Here is an 18,492-nt window from a genome sequence, read left to right as displayed (position 1 = left end):
CAGAAGTCACAAAATGTCCTTGAAGAGATAATTGTTTCATTATTTCAGTGAAATATTTTATATATTGGCAACCAATTCCAATAGCAGCATGTTGTATGTTTGTCGGGCCTTCAACAGTCATTAATAACTCCTTTTAAAAAGCTTAGCAGAATCTTGTAAATTGATTGGCAGCATACTCAAGTGACAGAGAATCAGAAGAAGGAAGAAATTATAGAATAAAGTTATAATTTAGGAAGTAGTAGAGAAACTTATACATGAGTGTTTTTAACAGCCTTAGTTATAATAAAGAAGTGGAAACACAAGTGTCCATCAGTTGATGAATGGATAAACACGATGTGGCATATCCATATAATGGAATATTATTTCATCAAGAAAATGAATGAAGTGCTGAGACATGCTCTTTCATGGGCAGATCTTGAAACCTTATCCTAAATGAAAGAAACCAGTCATAAAAGGCTGCATTTTTATGAAACATCCAGAAGAGGCAAATCTATGAAAGCAAAAAAAGTAGATCAGTGGTTGGCTAGAGCTGCAGTAAGGGAAAGAAGAATGGAGAACAAACGCTAATAGTAAGGGGTTTATTTGGTGAGTCATGAAAATGTTCTAAAATTAGATTGTGGATATACTAAACCACTGAAATGTACAGTTTAAATTGGCAAATTGTGCATGAATTATAACTCAATAAAGGTTTTTAATTTTTATTTTTTATCAAAGTTATTAGGGTGACATTGGTTAGTAAAATTATATATGTTTCAGGGGTACAATTCTATCATACATCATCTGTATATTATATTGTGTGTTCACCCCATGTCGAGTCTCCTTCCAACACCATTTATTCCCCCATAACCCCTTCCTACCTCCCCCTTCCCCCATTTCCCTCTGGCAATCATTATATTGTTGTCTATGAGGGACTTATTTTTGTTTCTTTTTCTTTTTTTTTCTTAATCGCTTCATCTTTCTCAGCCAGCTCCCCAGCCCCTCCCCTCTGACAGCAGTCTGTTCTATGAGTCTATTTTGTTAGTTTATTTTGTTCATTAAATTCCACATATAAGTGAAATTATATGGCATTTGCCTTTCTCTGACTGGCTTATTTCACTTAGCATTATATTCTCCTGGTCCATCCATGCTGTCATGAAAGGTAAGAGTCCCTTCTTTTTCATGGCCATGAACTGTTCCATTGTGTTAATGTACCACACCTTTTTCTATCCACTCATCTACTGATGAACATTTGGGCTGCTTCCAAATTTTGGCTATTGCAAATAATGCTGAAATGAACATAGGGGTACATATAGTCTTTTGAATTAGTATTTCAGGTTTTCTTTTAATATATTCCCAGAAATAGAATTGCTGGGTCATAAGGCAGTTCCATTTTTATTTATTTTTTTGAGGTTACTCCATACTGCTTTCTTTAGTGGCTGCACTCAGTAAAGCTGTTTTTAAAAAGTAGCAGGGGTGCTGGCTGTTGTGGCTTGGTGAATTGAGCATCAGCCTGTGAGCCAAAAGGCCTCAGGCTAGATTCCTGGAAAGGGCATGTGCCTGGGTTGTGGGCCAGGTCCCCACTTGGGGGCTTGCGAGGGGCAACCTCACACAGATATTTCTCTCCCTTTCTCCCTCCTTTCCCCTCTCTTTAAAAATAAATAAAATAAAATCTTTTAAAAAAATAGTAGAGAACATTTGTTATAAAGTTATACTTCAACAGGCTGTGAAAAAAATACTTTTCTAAATAATCTTTACTTGTAATAGTTCTACATGACATTTCTTGGTAAGTGAAAAACCAAATCTCTGAAATCCGGGCCTTTGAAATCCTGCGTGCAGAGGCCAGGAAGTCCCACTCATTGCTGACTAGCTGATGGGTGAGAAGTCACAGCGACAAGATGCTAAAGATGCCAGCAAAGCTGATGCTGACTGATGAACTCCAGGGAGGGAGCTGTAAATGAGGTGAGTGGAAAAATTATTCAAAGGGCACAGCATAATTAGGAAGGAAACAGCAAAATCACATTTATAGTGTAAAACATAAACACATACCTGGAAACTGACAGCTTCTAGAAAACAAGATTGCTTTTTGTAGACTTTTCTCTGGCTAGCAGTCAGGTTTGAGGAGTCTTCATTTCAGGCACCAATGTGGTTGATGTAGCTGGAGGGAGTGTTGGTCTGGGATTTAGGAGACCTGTGTTCTAGTCCTAGCCCTGGTACTTATTCACCGTCCAGCAAGCAACAATCGCAAGCTTGCTGTATGCCAGGCTCTGCATCCAGCCCTGGTTACCCAAAGTTTCAAAGACACAGACCTACCTCCAGGATCTCACTTTTCAGAGAAAGACAATAAAAAAGTATGATAACTGCTGTGACAGGAAGGAGGGGACCTAGTTTCTCTTGAGGAATGAATAAAGAAGAGACAGGAATGAAGAAGAAGCTTACCATTAGTTGAAGTCTATTGCTTTCTTGTTAATTGTTTGCTGTCCCACAAGTGCCTCAGCTCCTTGAGGAAAGGGAGCCTTTTCTTATTCATTTCTTAAAAAGTTTGTATTGAGACATAATCCACATCCCACACACAATTTATCCATTTAAAGTATACAATTCAATGGTTTTTAGTATATTCACAGACTTACACAATCATCACCACAAGATAACTTTAGAACATCTTTATTACTGCAGAAAGAAACCCTGTACTCATTAGCAGCCACTCCCCATCCCACCCTCCCTCACTGCCAGACTTAGCTACCACTTTCTATCCTTACAGATTTGCCTATTCTGGATGTTTTATATAAGTGGAACCTTACAGTACATGGCCTTTGGTGACTGGCTTCTTTCATGTTGTCGAGATTCACCCATGTGCTGGCATGTTTCAGAACTTCATTCCTTTTCATGGCCAAATAATATCCCATTGTATGAATATGCCACAATTTGTCCATTCATCAGCTGATGGGCCTTTGAGTTGTTTCCACTCTGGGCTATTATGAACAATGCTCCCATGAACATTGTGTACAAGATTTTGAATGGACATGTGTTGCCATTTGTCTTGGGTGTATACCTACAAGTGGAATTGCTGAATCATATGGTTACTCTGTTTAATCTTTTGAGGAACTGCCAGCTGTTTTCCAAAGTGAATGCACCATTTTACATTCCTCCTGTCAATTTCTCTTTGTCCTTGCCAACCTTTTTTTTTTTTTTTTTAACCACAGATAGCCCACAGGGTGTGAAGTGGTCACCTTATTCATTTTTGTATCCCTAGTGCCTCAAAAAGAACCTGATACAGGTAAATGCACAACTTGCTTGTTGAGCAAATTTGAGAACACAGTGGACATTTGTCATTCAAGGATTCCCAGCATTTGACTCCCTTGACTTTGTTTGGGGTAATCTAATGATTACTGTTGAGAAGCAAATCCCAGTTACAATATAAAGACCAAAAAAATGTCAGCTCCTTATTTTCCCAGCCCTGCTTGCAACCACAGCAAGAAACATGCTGAACTTGGTAAACCTAATGCATCTGCCCCAGCTTCAAAGAGGCAGCTCTGGTAATGAAAAGTAGGCTTGGTGGAGAATCCATTCCGGTGGCAGTAACAGGTACTACAGTGGCATCTGGTTTCCAAGAGCAACAGTGCTGGGAGTACTAGTGGTGGGTGGTACCAGTGTCCAGTGCCATTGAATTGGAAGTGTCAATGGCAGTATCCTGTACTGAATGGTGGTGGCAGTGATGGACACCTCCCTCAACATCCTGTAGTGTGGCCCAGACTTCCTTGTTTTTCCTTATTGCTGGAGCCTATTTCTGCAGCCTTCCCAGCAATTGTGTCTGCCTCCCAATATCTTTTCAACAAATTCCATTCTCCTAAGTCAGCAACGTCAGTTTCTTCTGTTGCTTGCAACTAAGAATGCTTGCTATTACAATGAAAACTGGATGGGTGGGTAAGTGGTGGGTGGGTGGATAGATGAATGGGGCTATGGAGTAGGGATTCATCAGGCACAGATTCACTCCAGGCAGAACAAAGAGCACAGCATAGCCCTGAGGAAGGAGGGAGCATGGTGAACTGGGAAAACTGCCAGGGAAAACTACCCGAGTCTGGCTGGGGTAGAAGGCGTGAGGTGGGGAGTGGTGAGGTGTAGAGCTAACAAGACTAGCCTAGGACAGCTCGCAGAGGATCTTTTAGCATGCTAAAGAGTCTTGATTCCACCTTGGGGAAAAAAACCCAGGAAAATTGAACAATTGATTTTTAATCAAGACAGTGACCTCATATTTATAATTAGTAAACATGCTATTAAAAGTAATCCTGGCAGCAGGAAAAAGAATGAATTGGAGGAGAGCAAGACTGGATACAAGAAGGATAGTTAAGTAGCAATTGCAATAATTCCAATGAAAGATGACAAAGGTCTGAATCAAGGCAGTGAGCTTGGAGATGAGGCATTGGGTCTGAGACATAAATTATAAAGGTAGAACCAAGAATTTTGTCCCCATTTCAATACACAGGTATAAGGAAGAAGAAAGATCATGGATGACTCCAAGCTTTCAGCTTCAGTCAGTCCGTAGATGGTGATGTCACTTATGCATGCATTCATTCATTCCACAAAAATTTAATCAGTGCAGACCTGGCCCTACCTTTGCTGTGGTAACAATTTACCCTGTATCAGGTACCGTTAATGTGTCTTCTCAGATTTTCTGGGCCTCAGCGTGGTTTGCTCTTTGTGGTTTGACTGTCCGAGGCCAGCTGGCGACATGCCCACGGCTCCTCTCATCACTTCTATATTCTAGGGCAGGGCACCTAGCTTTCTGAGTGGCTATCAGAGTATGGATAGCACGACTGGGCAGCGTGGGAAAGTTAGCTTGCTGTGGGACAATCTTTCACCAACAGGAGATGGGGGGTAGGGGGGTGGGGAAAGAGTTCCTCCCTTCCTCAGATTGTTTCAAGGCACGATTACTGCATAGCGTCTGTATGAAGATGTCCTGTATGGCCAAGTGGTTGCACCTATTGAGACTGGCTGTTTCTCTTCAAGGCTTGTCACTAAGCAGTGAGCATCATGTTAATGCCTCACCATGCATTGCTCCCCATTCTTCCTTGTCTTTTCCCTCACTGTTGTTGCTTTGGAACAATACATCGCAAGGAAAGCATCAGCACTTAATCCTGGCATCAGGTTTTGTTTTCTAGGGAACTGGGCTAAGACACATCCACATAGAAAACCAGGAGAGGATGAGTTTGAGTGAACTTAAGTAAAAATTATCCTTCCATTCAAAAAAATTTCTCGAGTGCCTCCATGTATGTTTGAATTAGAGACACTAGGGTGAATGAAGCAGACATGTTTCCTGCCCTTGTTGAGCCTACATTCAGTGCTGGGGTGGTAACAAATGATAAATCAGCATAGAAGTAAATGGACGTGATAATCCCAGACAGTGACAACAGTTCTAAAGAAAAATGTAAAAGGTGACATGATAGTGTGACTCATACATGTGTGGGGACGCTAACCTAGACAGGGTGGTCAAGGGGACAGAGACTAGGTAGAAGCTTTCCTAAAAAGAAGATCAGGACCGTCCACAAAGTCACTGGAAAGATGAATTTGGATACTGACATAGTGTCTAGTGGTGAGGGTTGTGTGGACAGGATATTTGCCCCTATTTTCACTATGAAATAGTTGGTTAGGACATATGCGTAGGAAGTAATGGGAGCGGGGACATTGAAGAGAGTAGCAAAATAAGGAAGATGGTGCAGACCAGGAACAGGTAGAAGTATGAGCAGTGCCAGAGGAGAAAGGGTAGCCACTATGGGTACAACCCCTGACACTAAATGGCCATAGTACTTTGGAGAAGCCTGGTCCCTGGCTTCCTTAGCTCCAGAAATAAAGAGTATTGATCAAGCTCCATGACTATATGAAGGCAAGAAGGAGCTGATATGAAACCTCTAAGTAGCTATGTAATTTACTCCTTGAAATACACCATTGAAGCATTTAGGACCCAGTAGTAATTGGCTCTCTCCCACCATTAATTATATTCTGGCCATTTATCAGCTAACACAATTGTCAGGCTCCTTCAGCAAAATGTCTTTTTCATAACTGAGGACTGTTTACAGTAAGGACAAACAATTGGGGCTCATTAATTCAATCATTAGGACACTGATTATGCATCTTTTGTCTACTCTAGTTAGCTATGTTAAATAAGCTCTTCAGTCTTCATCAGAACAATTATGCAAATATGCTTGAAATTTCCCAAGAGTGTTATACTTTCACACACTTATTCTGCCTACCAGCAGCCTGGTTCAGTCAATATTGTCACACACAGACAATTATAAACAAGGCATAAAGTCCTATTGTTGACATATGACTACCAAATTATGTCCCCTCACAATAGAACTTTAAATAATTTGTACATTTGTTCTTTTAGGGTTTAGATATTGGCCCATTTCACACCAAATAATGTAGGTCTTAGATATTTAAATACCCCTATGGGAGTACTCATTGCATTGGCATTGTAACACTCCAAGTCATATTTGAACATTCATTGAGTTAGCTATCTAATGATCAATTGATCCAATGACCATTTATTTATACTTTTAAATGTATATCCAAGAAATATAATATTATCAGCTGAGAAATATTTCTAAATATATATAAGAAATATAACTTATTTTCACCAAATATTTTTTCTCAACCAGAGCCAACTTCTTTTTCTTTCAGTTAAAAAACCCCTATGTTTGTTGTTGTTTTTCGTTTGAGTAATTTTGGCCATTGAATAAGAATTTTCCATCATGATCAACCAATGCTTTTATTATTGGCACATAACAGATATCTGATAAACACCTGCTAGATTCAACTTTTTCTTGTATATGCTTTGTTCTTGTCTCCATCAGATGTTAGTTTTCATTTTTAACAAAAAAAATAGCATATGAATGTGTGTGTGCTTGTGTGTGCAGAAGCAGGTGTAACATCTTTAATATAAGTTCATTTAAAACATAAAATTGAAATGTATTGAGATAAAAATTCAGCTGGTGTTGAATTTTTTCTGTTATTATTTACAACAAAACTAACACCACGTTTTTGCTCTTTACAATTTTTACTTAGATTATCTCATGCAGTGTCCTTTCAGTCAAATAACTGGGTATTTCCTTAAGATGTAGTAATGCTCATTTCAATTTAGGTCCACCATGATGAGCAAATATAGATATTAGATGTTGAAGAGATGCTCAATAGCTGTACTGAGCGCAACTATAAACTAGAAGGATAAGGCAAAGTTGTGTAGAATGCTTGCAGACCTATGACACACATAGCATTCTTCTGCTATGCAAATGCTGTATTGCACTTTTCTCCATTAGTATTTTGGTAAGGGTGTGGAAAGAACTGAGAATGAGATACTTTCATTACCCTTCTGGATTGTACAACCTATATGGGGAGGCAAAAACATATATACATGAAAAGCTAAAAAACTGCTCAAAACTAATAGATCAGGATTAATCAAACTTAAGTCATGATAGGTACTCATATATCATTCTGACCATGACAGAAAATTCATAGGTGAGTGATATTCTTTGGTTTGGAGTAACCAGGCAGGGCTTTCCAGATCTCATAAGAGAGGAGATGGATTATGAGTTGTGTCTTTTGAAAAATCAACACAGGAGTAAATATTTAAAAAATTCCAACTACAGAAGAAATAATAATGAAATTTATATATTTTGCTCATGACTTCCAGGTTCTTTCCAGAAGCAACTACCATTACTATTCTTCTGTTTTTCTAATATTAAACTATTTTTAAATTGATTGAGTTGATTTTAATTTCATTGATTTTGCAGTGGCATAAATAATGAAGGGTTAAACTAGTGTCTACTCACTTAAAAATAAGATTCAGTTAATGCAGTTTATGCAATAGGGATCTAATGATGGTAAGTCTTGAGATGCCCTAGTCGATTTCCAAGTCGATTGTTGCCGCGGCAATTGCTGCTCCATCTGTCTTCAGTTTCACTTCTTGACCCACTTTTGTTTAGATGCATTTCTAGCAGAGTGGGCAGTAGGCATGTTCCCATTTCTAAGCCCTTTGGAGACTGCATTGGTAGTTTGGTTTCCCCTCCCATTTCCTCAATCTTAAAATATCCTGAAAAACTTCCTAAATGGAAAGGTTAGGGACTCAAAGTCTGACACTTTGTAGAGATGTTCTTAAACCTCAAGCATATCATCCACTGGATTATGGTCCCTAACTCCCATCGCAGAATTTTCTGGAATCCCAGCCAGTCCTGCTTTTGTTTCTATTCCTACTCACCCAGATGGATACCCAAATTAATGTACACCCTGATCACATAGGAAAAAATATTTGTGTGACCCAGGTTAGTTTTTTTATAGTGCATTTCATATTAAAATGGTTGGCTTGTAGGATTCCTACTTCTAAATTGAAGAGACTTTGCCCAAGACCATCCTCTCTGGTGGCTTTGGGATGTGGAAACAGAGGCTTAAAAGGTGGGACAGTTCCATCAGGTGGCTTCCTGGGTCTTCTTCACTAGCTATTTTTAAAAAAGGGGTGAGTGGAGCTGCCTCTAAACTGACAATGGAAGAAAACAACTTTTGAAGAATTTCTGAGTAGTTTCAACTTCGCACAAATACATGCAGGCAACAGAAGGGAAGAAATATTAACAATTATTGATTTTCCTTTAACTTCAAAGCCCTGTGCTATTCACTTTGCTATTATTTTATTTAATCATTGCACAACTGTATTAGAATAGCTATCACTGCAAGTGAGTTCCACTTGCCAAAGATCACAGTTTAGAACAGAGTCGAACTGAAAACTACAATTTGCCTACCTCCAGGGTTCATGTTCTTCATCACAAACTTTTGATGATTAAAGTACTTCTATGTTTGAGGAGAGTCATGGAGATTTTGAAAGGACATGGGGAAAACCTGTAAGGCACAGGGAATGGCCAAATCTCTCTCCAGAAGACCCCTTCCTCAGGGAAGCAAGCCTTCATTTCTGAAAAAAAAGATTATACTTAAAGGACTCTTACTGTTTGGTCATTTGGTACTTTCTGTTTACTGATTGGTATTGTTAGTGCCCCTTTCCTGCTTGTTCAAGTCCCCAGTGAAATTCATGAAGGAACACATGAGAGATTGAGCGCTGAATAGGGAGCCAAGAAAACTGTCTTGTTTGTGCCACCAACTACCTGTGTGAGACCTAACTTTCTATTCAACTTTAGTTTTATGGTGCTCTCTATTATAATACAGTAAGTGCTTCATAAATACCTGATGCGACTGATTAGTTGGGTTCATTATTTCAGCAGCCTTGGGTGCCCCTAAGGTGAAAGCGAAGTTACCCGAGTGCCCCCACCAGTTATGGGCAGTGAGCAGCTTAATTAAGGCCTTGCAGCGCAGACGTTGGGAGCTTACCAAGATCACCTGAACAACGGAGAAATGAACGGGAAGATAATCCAGCAATTAAGGAGCATCGTTCTTATGTTTTAGTCTTCACAAGGATCTTTCACGGCAGCATTTTTTACCGGAGAACCAAGACGCAGGTTAAAACTACTTGACATCCCTTCTCTGGACTTATTTACATCTCGGACCCCGCCCCCGCCTACCACCACGAGGGCCCCGCCCACTCGCCCGCTCCTTCGCTTATGGGCGCGCCCAGCGTGTGTCCAGTACCACGGCTCGGCGGAACCATCTTTCTGTGTCTCGCTCGTGCCGTCCTCCGGACGGCCCCCAGGTTTTCCCAAAAGATGAGCACGTGTCCACTCTCGTCTCGACTAAGGAAGGTGGGCCAAGCGGCGGCCCCCACCAGGCCCCACCCAATGGCGCTGGAGAGACCGAGGAGGGGGTCCAGGGCCGAGGCACTGAGGGACGAGTGATTTCCGGGGCCGTTTTCCCATATGTGCTTCCCTCTCTTTCCCTCCCTTCCCAGAGCCTGTCCTGTGAGCTCGCCGAAGACCGAGTCAACCGAAACCGCGGGCGTTCCACCCCACCTCGTCCGCGGCCGCCGTCCCGGCCGCGCCTCGCCTCACGCTCTACGGGGGAGGCGGGACCAATCAGGGAGCGACGTCTCCCTTCCGATTCGAGGCCCCCGACGCGCGGCTCACACCCCGAGCACCTCGCGCGCTGATTGGCTGCGCGCGCCGCCGGTCGGGCCGAGAGGGCAGGGCGGGCCAGAGGGAAAGGAGGTGGGGAGGTAGTGGCCGCGACTCTCGAAGCCCCGCTCGCGCCCCGGCCCTTCCCGGGCGCTCGGCCTCCTTCTTTCCCTCCTCCGCTCGTCCCTCTTCCGTGCGCGCCGATCGCTGCGCTCGGCCGGCGTGCCTCGCGCCCTAACGGGCGGCCGGGGGCGCCAATCAGCGGGCGGCAGGGTGCCAGCCCCGGGGCTGCGCCGGCGAATCGGCGGGGCTCGCGGTCCGGGGTGGGAGGCGGGTCTACCGCGCGGCCGCGGCATCGGAGGAGAAGCTCCTAGCCAGCAGCTAGCGATCTCCGAGCGAGCCGCCCAGAGGTGGGTGCGCCGCGCCGCTGCGGCCGGCGGCGGAGGGCGCAGGGCGGAAGCGGAGGTGGGCCGGCGGGCGCGGCGGGGGAGGGCTTGGCCGTCCGGGCGGCCCGGGGTGGCTGGGGCGGGGAAGGGGGGGTGATGCGGGCGCGCGCCTGAGGGGAGGAGGGGCGGTAGCGGCGGGACGCGCGTCCCCACCCCCTCCTTCCCGCGGGCGGTGGCCGGGCCCGCGCCCCCTCCTCGCGCGCCGGGGCCGCGAGCCGGGCACTAGCTTGGAGGAGGCGGGGCGGGAGGCTGGGCGGCCGCGAGAGTGTTTTCAGTTCCGCCTCCAATCGCCCATTCCCCTCTCCCCTCCCAGCCCCTCATCCCATTCGGAAGAGGAAGGAACAAAAGGTCCCGGACCCCCAGCTCAGGCGGGGCGGGACCCGGAGCCTTGGTCCAGGTAAAGCCGCGGCTCCCAGCGGGCCCTGTGGGCTAGGGGTGTGTTTGTGCTGGGCTCGGGTCAGTGAGGCTCGCCGCGTCTCCTGGCCCCGGGGGCTGGTGGCTGGGGTGTGGCGAGGTCGGGGCAGCGGTGCGCCGGGCCCTCGGGGTGCGGGAACGGGGGGGCTGGGCTGAGCTGGCCGAAGGGAAGGGGTCGGCACCCGGAGTTGCCTGCCACCTGGCCCAGGGGTTCGCTGGGGCCCTCTCCCTGTGCCTCGAACACAGTTGGTAAGTTTGTGATTCTGATTTTCAAAGCCGGAGAGACAGAGCTCTTGTTTCGGAGGTTGTTGGGAAACCGTGGTAGGAGCGTGCGATACTTGGCTTCCACTTTTTTTTTTTTCCACTAGTCCCCTCCTCACTTTTGGTCCCGTAACCTTTGTTAACCATTATATCCTTGGAGTTCCGAAGTGCTTGTGTGTACTCTCACACAAACATGCATACTGCTCTTATTCTGTCGAGATCCTTCTCGACACTTGTGAAAGTTGCTCTGTGAGTGGAGCCTGTTAGGTTTTATCACACGCCTTTGGAAAGCACGCTAATTGATTTCACGTATTTCAAACTTGGTATTCAAACTTGTAGCTTTAATTGTTTTCCCTCCTGGGGGATACAGTCCTTGGGTTGGGTACTTTTGTCTTTTACTTACTTAATCCTTATTTGGTTAATGGTTTCTTTTTGATCCTAAACAAAGGAAAAACAATTCCTAGGTTGGTTTTGTTATTCCTTCCTCTCTACCCTTTAAATGGCTAAATACTATAGGTTTGTTGTCAACTAAACCTTTATTTAAAAAAAAAAACAACTCTCTAGGTCAAAACGAATTTGGAAGTAGCATTTTCTGTCATATCTTGCTTGTTACAATTTAGGATAGTTCAAGTTTGAAATTTTTGTGTTTTAAACTTTTCAGTGACACATATAAGGTAATTGTTAATAAATAAATGATCACACAAACTTCCTTGGAATAATTTCATCTTTTTAAAAGTGGTCCTTGAAATTTAACGTTAGTTCTGAATGATTCTGTAATCTGTTTCTTTTCATTGCTACTCTTCTGATTTCATACAAATTGAACATGTACCACTGATTGTAAGGATGTTTTACTTGAGCCTAATAAGATAGTAAGTTTGCTGTTACTCTACAAATGCATTTGTTATTCTAGTTTTGACCTGCTTTTTAAAAAAAAGTTTCTCTTACATGGAAGTATAAGGCAATTAGTTAGGAGTTTGAGGAGTTTTAATGTGAATAAATAGCAAATATAACATAGAGATTGGAGAAGTAATATAAAATGGATTTCATAAGTGTATCACAGTTTGAAGATATTTTTACTTGCCTTAAGAAAACCATGCAGGATATTCATAGAATTTTATCCACCAAAAGATCATTTAGCAAACATTTACATTCAATTTAGAAAATAACTCATTTTAAAGTTCCTTAGTTTTTGCCATCAAATTAGTTGTAGAAAATAAGAATAGTTCAAGTCTTGTGGGCATTTTTAAGGTGAGTACTCACACTCTTAAAGTTACAATTAATAGACTTGAAAGTAGTTCATTGGCCATAGTTCATTTGCCAGTGTTAATTAATGTAATTTGATTGGAAAGACCAATATCTGGGCTTGTTTTAGTAAGAAGTTGCACTTAGAAGGAGCTTGTTTTTATATGATATACCTTCTACAGTGATTTAACATTGTACGTGTTCAACAAGTTAGATTTTTCAAGGTTGTAAGTTATCTGTATGTAATCATAAGTGGTCAAATTTCTACACAATCTGTAAGGTTGGTGAAATGATAGTCTTGTAAGAAACTGTGCAGGGTAATTTCCTGTTGTTTGTGGCTTGTCAGGCTTGGTATGTGTTTTAACTCTGAAGCAGGAATTTGGGGATGGTTTTGTATATTTCAGCAGAAATCTCTTTAATTGAAACAAAAGTTGTTTCTACTGCAAGAATGGCAAAAAGCTCCCTTTTCATATTTTGTTTGTGAATGTTAGAACTATGTTGCTATGATCTTGTTACTTTGGGAGAAGACGTGAGTGAAAAACTCTCCCTACACTCCGTTTAACGGCATAACCTGCTGATCGTAGACCTATTGAATTTTTACATTTTGCAAATATTTTCAGTTGTGGCTTTTATAAAGGTCTGAATGCTTTTCTTATTCTTGTTTGGTTTTGATTCTGCTGGTTTTATATTTTAGTATTTCAAAGGCCTCGTTTGTAGCAGCTTTTTTATACAGGTGTATTTGTAATGTATATAAAAGCTGTATTTAGTGCATTCTGGCAGATGGAGGTTTATTCATATTCTTGGGACAAGAGTCATTTTTAGAAGATAGAGAGGGGCATGCATGTCTTAGATTCCTTGGGTCTTTTGATGGGAGCAGAAGAGTCATTTTTAACCTCTTAGTTTCTGTAAGAGGGAAGATGTTTTCCACTAAGTATTGCAAGGGTATGCCAGAAAATGTGAAAGAAGAAGATTTCAGAGCCAGTTCAGGAGAGTGCATACATTTATTCAACATATAACTTGTACTTACTGAACAAGTAGCATTTATTAATTTATTCAACAGATGAAATAGCCTTTGATGTGTGTCAAGCCCTGGACTAGGCCATAAAGTATCTAACAGGGAACAGGTATAGCCGTGTTCCGTAATGGAATTAGAAAAGCATAAGCTTTTCATGTCTGCTGCCCTGTCGTCCAATGTTTAGAGTAAAAAAATCATGTTATTGCAAGCTGAAGAAGCATGCAGTGCATCACTGGGCCACTTTCTGAAGTGATCTTGCATTGCTTTCCGTAATGTAGAGGACAGTGCTAGAGATGTCAAGCGTTAACTGACACCGTTACTGGGAACTGTCAGTATGGGGAGTGGGAACTCATCACTGTTTTTGCACAATCCATACAAACTGAAGATATGGCCAGTCTTACACAAAAATATTTGTTGGGGAGCAGATGAACACTTGCAGAGCTAAGCTTAATTTGGCCTTAGTTTGTTTGCCCATTCTTTAGTTATAGAAACTGGTTAGGGAAAGAAAGCAAACGAATCAGTCAGGTTTCAATAAAAGCATCAGAAATAAAGTATAAAAACAGTTTAGCTAAACCAAGAATAAGGATTGGATTGCAATATCATGTGGTGGAAAGGCCACGGCTTTTAGAGAGGGAGCTAAGCTAGTAGTGGTTTCTCAGTTACTATACTGGGCAAAATACTTAACTCCTAAGCCTTGGTTTTCTGACTGAAAATTGAGGTAACACCTAGCTCTTAAGGTTGTTATAAGGATTAAATGATCATGATTAAAGTAGGTAGAACATTGTCTCAGACAGAAGTGTCGTCCCAGATGATCTCTTGTTCTCTTCTCCTTGTGGGTTTCAGTTGTTTTCTTTCTAATCCAAATGATTTGTCTACACTCTTATCTCTGACCTATTATAAAAAGCTTTTGAGAAGCAGACACTAAGCAAAGAAGACCTGGGGTAGTCAAATTGTCCAGGTTCATGTACCGTAAAGCTTTAGTCATAGGAGAACCATTGAGACCTTTAATTAGAATCTGTTGGCATTTAATTCAGGTATTTCTAGCAAGGAAAGTTATCTGGCTTCTAAGTCCACAATAGATTAGAAACAAGTAGGTTGTGAGTAGTGTGGGAGGTTAAGGGGAGTGTGGTGGGGGGTGGGGGTGGGAGGATGGGGCACTGTTTGCCACTGTTGTACGGAAAAACAGATGACAGCCCGGTAGAGGTAATCTACAAAACACAAAAACAAATATTCAAAGCCTAACTGGCATGTCTGGGACCATTCAGTGCAGGACCAGACCTGAAGGTGTAGTAATGAATGTTCATCAATTAGCTTAAGTCATGTTTGGGGAAATCTTTTTAAGAGTGCAGTCATCTACATAATATACTTTAGATTGTTATTCAGGATGATTAACACGTGTTCTTAAAAGGGTAGAACATTGTACTATGTGGAATAACTTATTTCCTGGAAGAACAACAGTACCTGCTAGGACCAAGATATTTTTCATTTGGTTTGCCGTTTCAGTGTGCCACGGTTACAGACTGAAAAGCCTTTCATGCTAAGCTGATAGTAAGGAAAGGTGATCTAAATGGCCTGGCACTCCATACCACACATTTTCTTCAGAGTTAAATCTGTCTTTTTGTCATTCTGCAAGGATGTCATGTAAAACTTTTCACTTAGTCTTTGAGACAGAGTATGTTAGAGATTTCTAGGGCCAAACGTACGCAGTTGGCTAATCTGTCTGTTGAGGGCTTCTTGCCTCTTACATGTGACTTCTACCCAATATTAATTTTCATAAATATTTTAAATCTTCCTCCTTCCTACCTCAGAGTTACTTTCTAAATTATCTACTCCATCAAATACGAATTGTTGACATAATATATAGCCTTGAGTATTTAAAAAAAAACAACCAGGATTTTTAAAAACCAATCGCACAAAAGTAATCCAGTTTTGGTTTTTTTTTGATTTAAAAATATGCAGTTAAAGGCTTATTGCTTGGTGTGGTTTTTTTTTGTCAATTTTGGTCATTTTTAGGTTGGTATAATTATGATGTATTCAGTTAGGATGTATTTCAATAGTGATTCTGGATATGTATCTCAAGGATAGCTTTTAGCTTCAATTTCAGTAATTTCATGTAGGGAAAAATATAATTTTGTCAGACTAGGTAGAGTTAGACACTGCCTCTGGTTTGGTCAAGTACCCAGAAAGATTTGGGTAGTTCTGTGACTTAAACTTACATTCTAGGGTGTAAGGGGTTCTCCTGTATCTCAGGGGAGTTCTTTTTAGACGTAGTGGGGCTACACTGACGGGGCAGATGTTCGGTAAATTAATCTGTGTTTAGATTTGTACTCTTAAGAAAACAGAAATCCTAAAATGATTCATTCTTATTAAACTGTGTGAGTTTACTCTGAAATTGTCACTGATTCTTCTAGGTAGTTCTGTAATTTTTTCAAAAACTGGAATTACTTTGGTCCACGACTTGAGCAATGGAAAGTTAAGTGTAGGCTTTAGTTGCAGCCTGTTCAGTACACATGTCCAGTTTGCACTCGAAAAGCTGTATTTCGTTGAGTAATGTACAGTGCCCTATTCCCCGCTCCCATCCCTTTTAGGGGTGAGGGTATAGTTTATGTTCAATATACTCAGTAAGGAAGAATAATCTTAGGGGAGCCACTGGAAGTTCGAGTTTTTAATTCAAAAAACAGTTGGTCTGAGGAAGTAGCATAGTAAATCTGTGCTCTTGTAATTTGCCTGTTTAAAGTAAATTCTCATATGCTACTTCAGCTTCTTCCAGAAATTCTTCAGAGAGATAATAGTTAAGGTATTGTGAATAGGCCCTTCGTAATCACATCCTTCATTACACAATGTGGGGCGGTGAACCTGATTTGCAAAGCTCACAGAATGAACTCCTGATAAATGGTGCAGTGGAAGCTAGGCCAGTGAGCTTTCTTTCTCCTTTGATTTGAATGAACTATGGAAACTTTTTTTTTTTTTTTAACTAAAGATGCTCTATCTGTGGCAGCGAATGCAAATATTCCAAGTTTAGACCAAGTTTTCCCCCCGCCAAGTTTTACTTTATAGACAGGTGGTTAGGCTATAGTTCATGTAAACTGGCCAATTAAACTTTTTAAAAAAATAAATTGTTTTAAGTTTAAAAAAATAAATTGTTTTAAGTATGAAGAGTGTCCAGTTTTGGCCTGAGGTCTGTGCATTGACCTTTTTGCTCTAAATACTAGCTTTCAGACTTAAACCATGTGTGCATGCGCATATATGCACAACACCCACCTATACACAAAACCGCATTGATAAGGCTTGTAAAAAAACAAAACAACATGCAGAACCTCCAAATGCAAGGAGAGCGGATGGATGCTAAAGCCCTGCCTACTTAGTTTTCCTGTCATTCTTACCCCCAGGAAGTCTTGGTCTTAAGGAAATGTTTGCTGTGGACCCTTCTTGTCCACTAAGGTAGCCACTGGCCAGATGTGGCAGCACTTGACATGGAAGCTGCAACTGAGGAAATGAATGTTAAATTTAACTTTAATTTTAATCTAATAGAAGGTTCTTTTGGACAGCACTATTAGATTTTGTTTTGATTGTACTGTATACACATGACCTGGGTGTAAGCTGCTGCTCAGCAGAGGGTCAAGACAGATCCAGGAATTTGAAGTACTGAATATTTGTGCTGATTTGTCTGGACCTGTGTAGTCTTCTGATAAATGGATGCTTTTTCATAATCTGGGAGTGATACCCAGTGTGTAAGTTTATGTTTACAAGCTGATTATAGAACTGTAGATTCTACTCATGAAAGGTGAAAGGAATAAAGTAAAGAACAGATAGTCTCTTTCCACAGTAGCCCCTATATAAGGTGACTTTCACTGAACTAAGACTACTTTTAGGATTAAATTCAAGCTCCAGCATTAGATCCAGCAGTTCACAGAATTGAACACATGAATGTTTTCTAGTTGCTTTTGTTTAAAAGGCACATTACCCATCGTTCTCCATGGGGCCAACTTAGAGTTCCAATTGGCAGTGTATTTCCTTATGAGCTTACAACTTTGGAAAAAGCATAGTTACACTGAGAATGGAGAAATCTGTTTTTTTAAAATGGTTTTTAATGTATTCTTATTTCTTTAATTCTTTCTATTTTACTGATTTCTTTGACTAAAGTAAAAGTCCAGTTCATAAGTAATCTGCTTTTTTCTCTTGTATACATATGCATACATGTGTAATACATGTTCATGGATTGCCAAAAAATCTAACAGTGATTTATACTATTTCTGGTGGGACCTTTGATGTTTTTTATAGAGTCAGAACCATCACATTTCAAGTGTTTTATATTGCAGTGTCTAGTTTTATTTTCTCCTGAAGTAAAACTTCATATAGGTATTTGGGAATATTTTGTATTTGTAGTTTGAAGATATTTGAAATTATGGTACATTTGTTTTCTATATTTAATCATTTCCTTTGTTCTAGACTTGAACTTTGTGAAATGTTTTTTTGCTACTCTGTTTCATATTCCCCTTCCCACTGCCCTTTCAGAAGTCATCAGTGAATTTTGAACTGCCAAGTTGTAGCAGTTTTTTCAATTCTCTTATTACTTTATTCAGTCTTTGCCATTATTGACTCTATTCTCTAGATCTCTAAAATCACACAGGCGTGCTAGAACAGACACAGATGATTAGACTCTTTTTTTCCAGCTATAAATGTTGGGTAAAATGTCAGACTTGTTTTTGCTTCTGTATAGTTGATCTAGAGAGGAAAAGTCCTGAAGAACCAGAAACTTAGGAAAACCAGTCAGTGTTAAGGGAAAGCTGGCCTTCGGGTATTTAGTAGATGAAGAATCTAGTAACGGGAGAGGGTTGTAATGCTATTCCAGGAAGTGAGATATAAGGGAACTGTATGCTTAAAAAATATGTATAAAAACTGTTACGATGTCATTGAAACATCTGTGGCCTTTGGGGAGAAAAAGCATCAAACCTCTTTTGGAGTAACTAGAAAAATATTAGACTTTATAGAGGGACTTTAAATATTACATGAAGGCCAAGCAGGGTCAATAAAAAGCAAGAATCCAGCTAGGTGTAGAAAGTGGTTTTTTTTGTTTTTGTTGTAGTATAGCTAT

At 41.1% G+C, this 18,492-nt stretch overlaps 1 protein-coding gene across 2 annotated transcripts in view; it reads left to right on the top strand.

The window, feature by feature from the left end:
• The first annotated feature begins 10,340 nt into the window (after window positions 1-10,340).
• The window catches only part of SMAD2 (SMAD family member 2), an 83,315-nt gene continuing 75,163 nt past the window's right edge, over window positions 10,341-18,492 (top strand). The window contains exons 1-2 of one of the 2 annotated variants that reach the window (XM_054583609.1): window positions 10,341-10,429; window positions 10,779-10,862. The gene's annotated coding sequence lies outside the window, so the exon portion shown is untranslated. The remainder of the gene's footprint in view (window positions 10,430-10,778; window positions 10,863-18,492) is intronic. The other variant, XM_054583610.1, reaches the window with a different exon arrangement.

Source organism: Pteronotus mesoamericanus, unplaced genomic scaffold (genome assembly GCF_021234165.1).
Source record: "Pteronotus mesoamericanus isolate MK-2021 breed Mesoamerican mustached bat unplaced genomic scaffold, CSHL_Meso_final contig_74, whole genome shotgun sequence".
NCBI lineage: Eukaryota > Metazoa > Chordata > Mammalia > Chiroptera > Mormoopidae > Pteronotus > Pteronotus mesoamericanus.
This window is presented reverse-complemented; position numbering and strand designations above follow the sequence as displayed.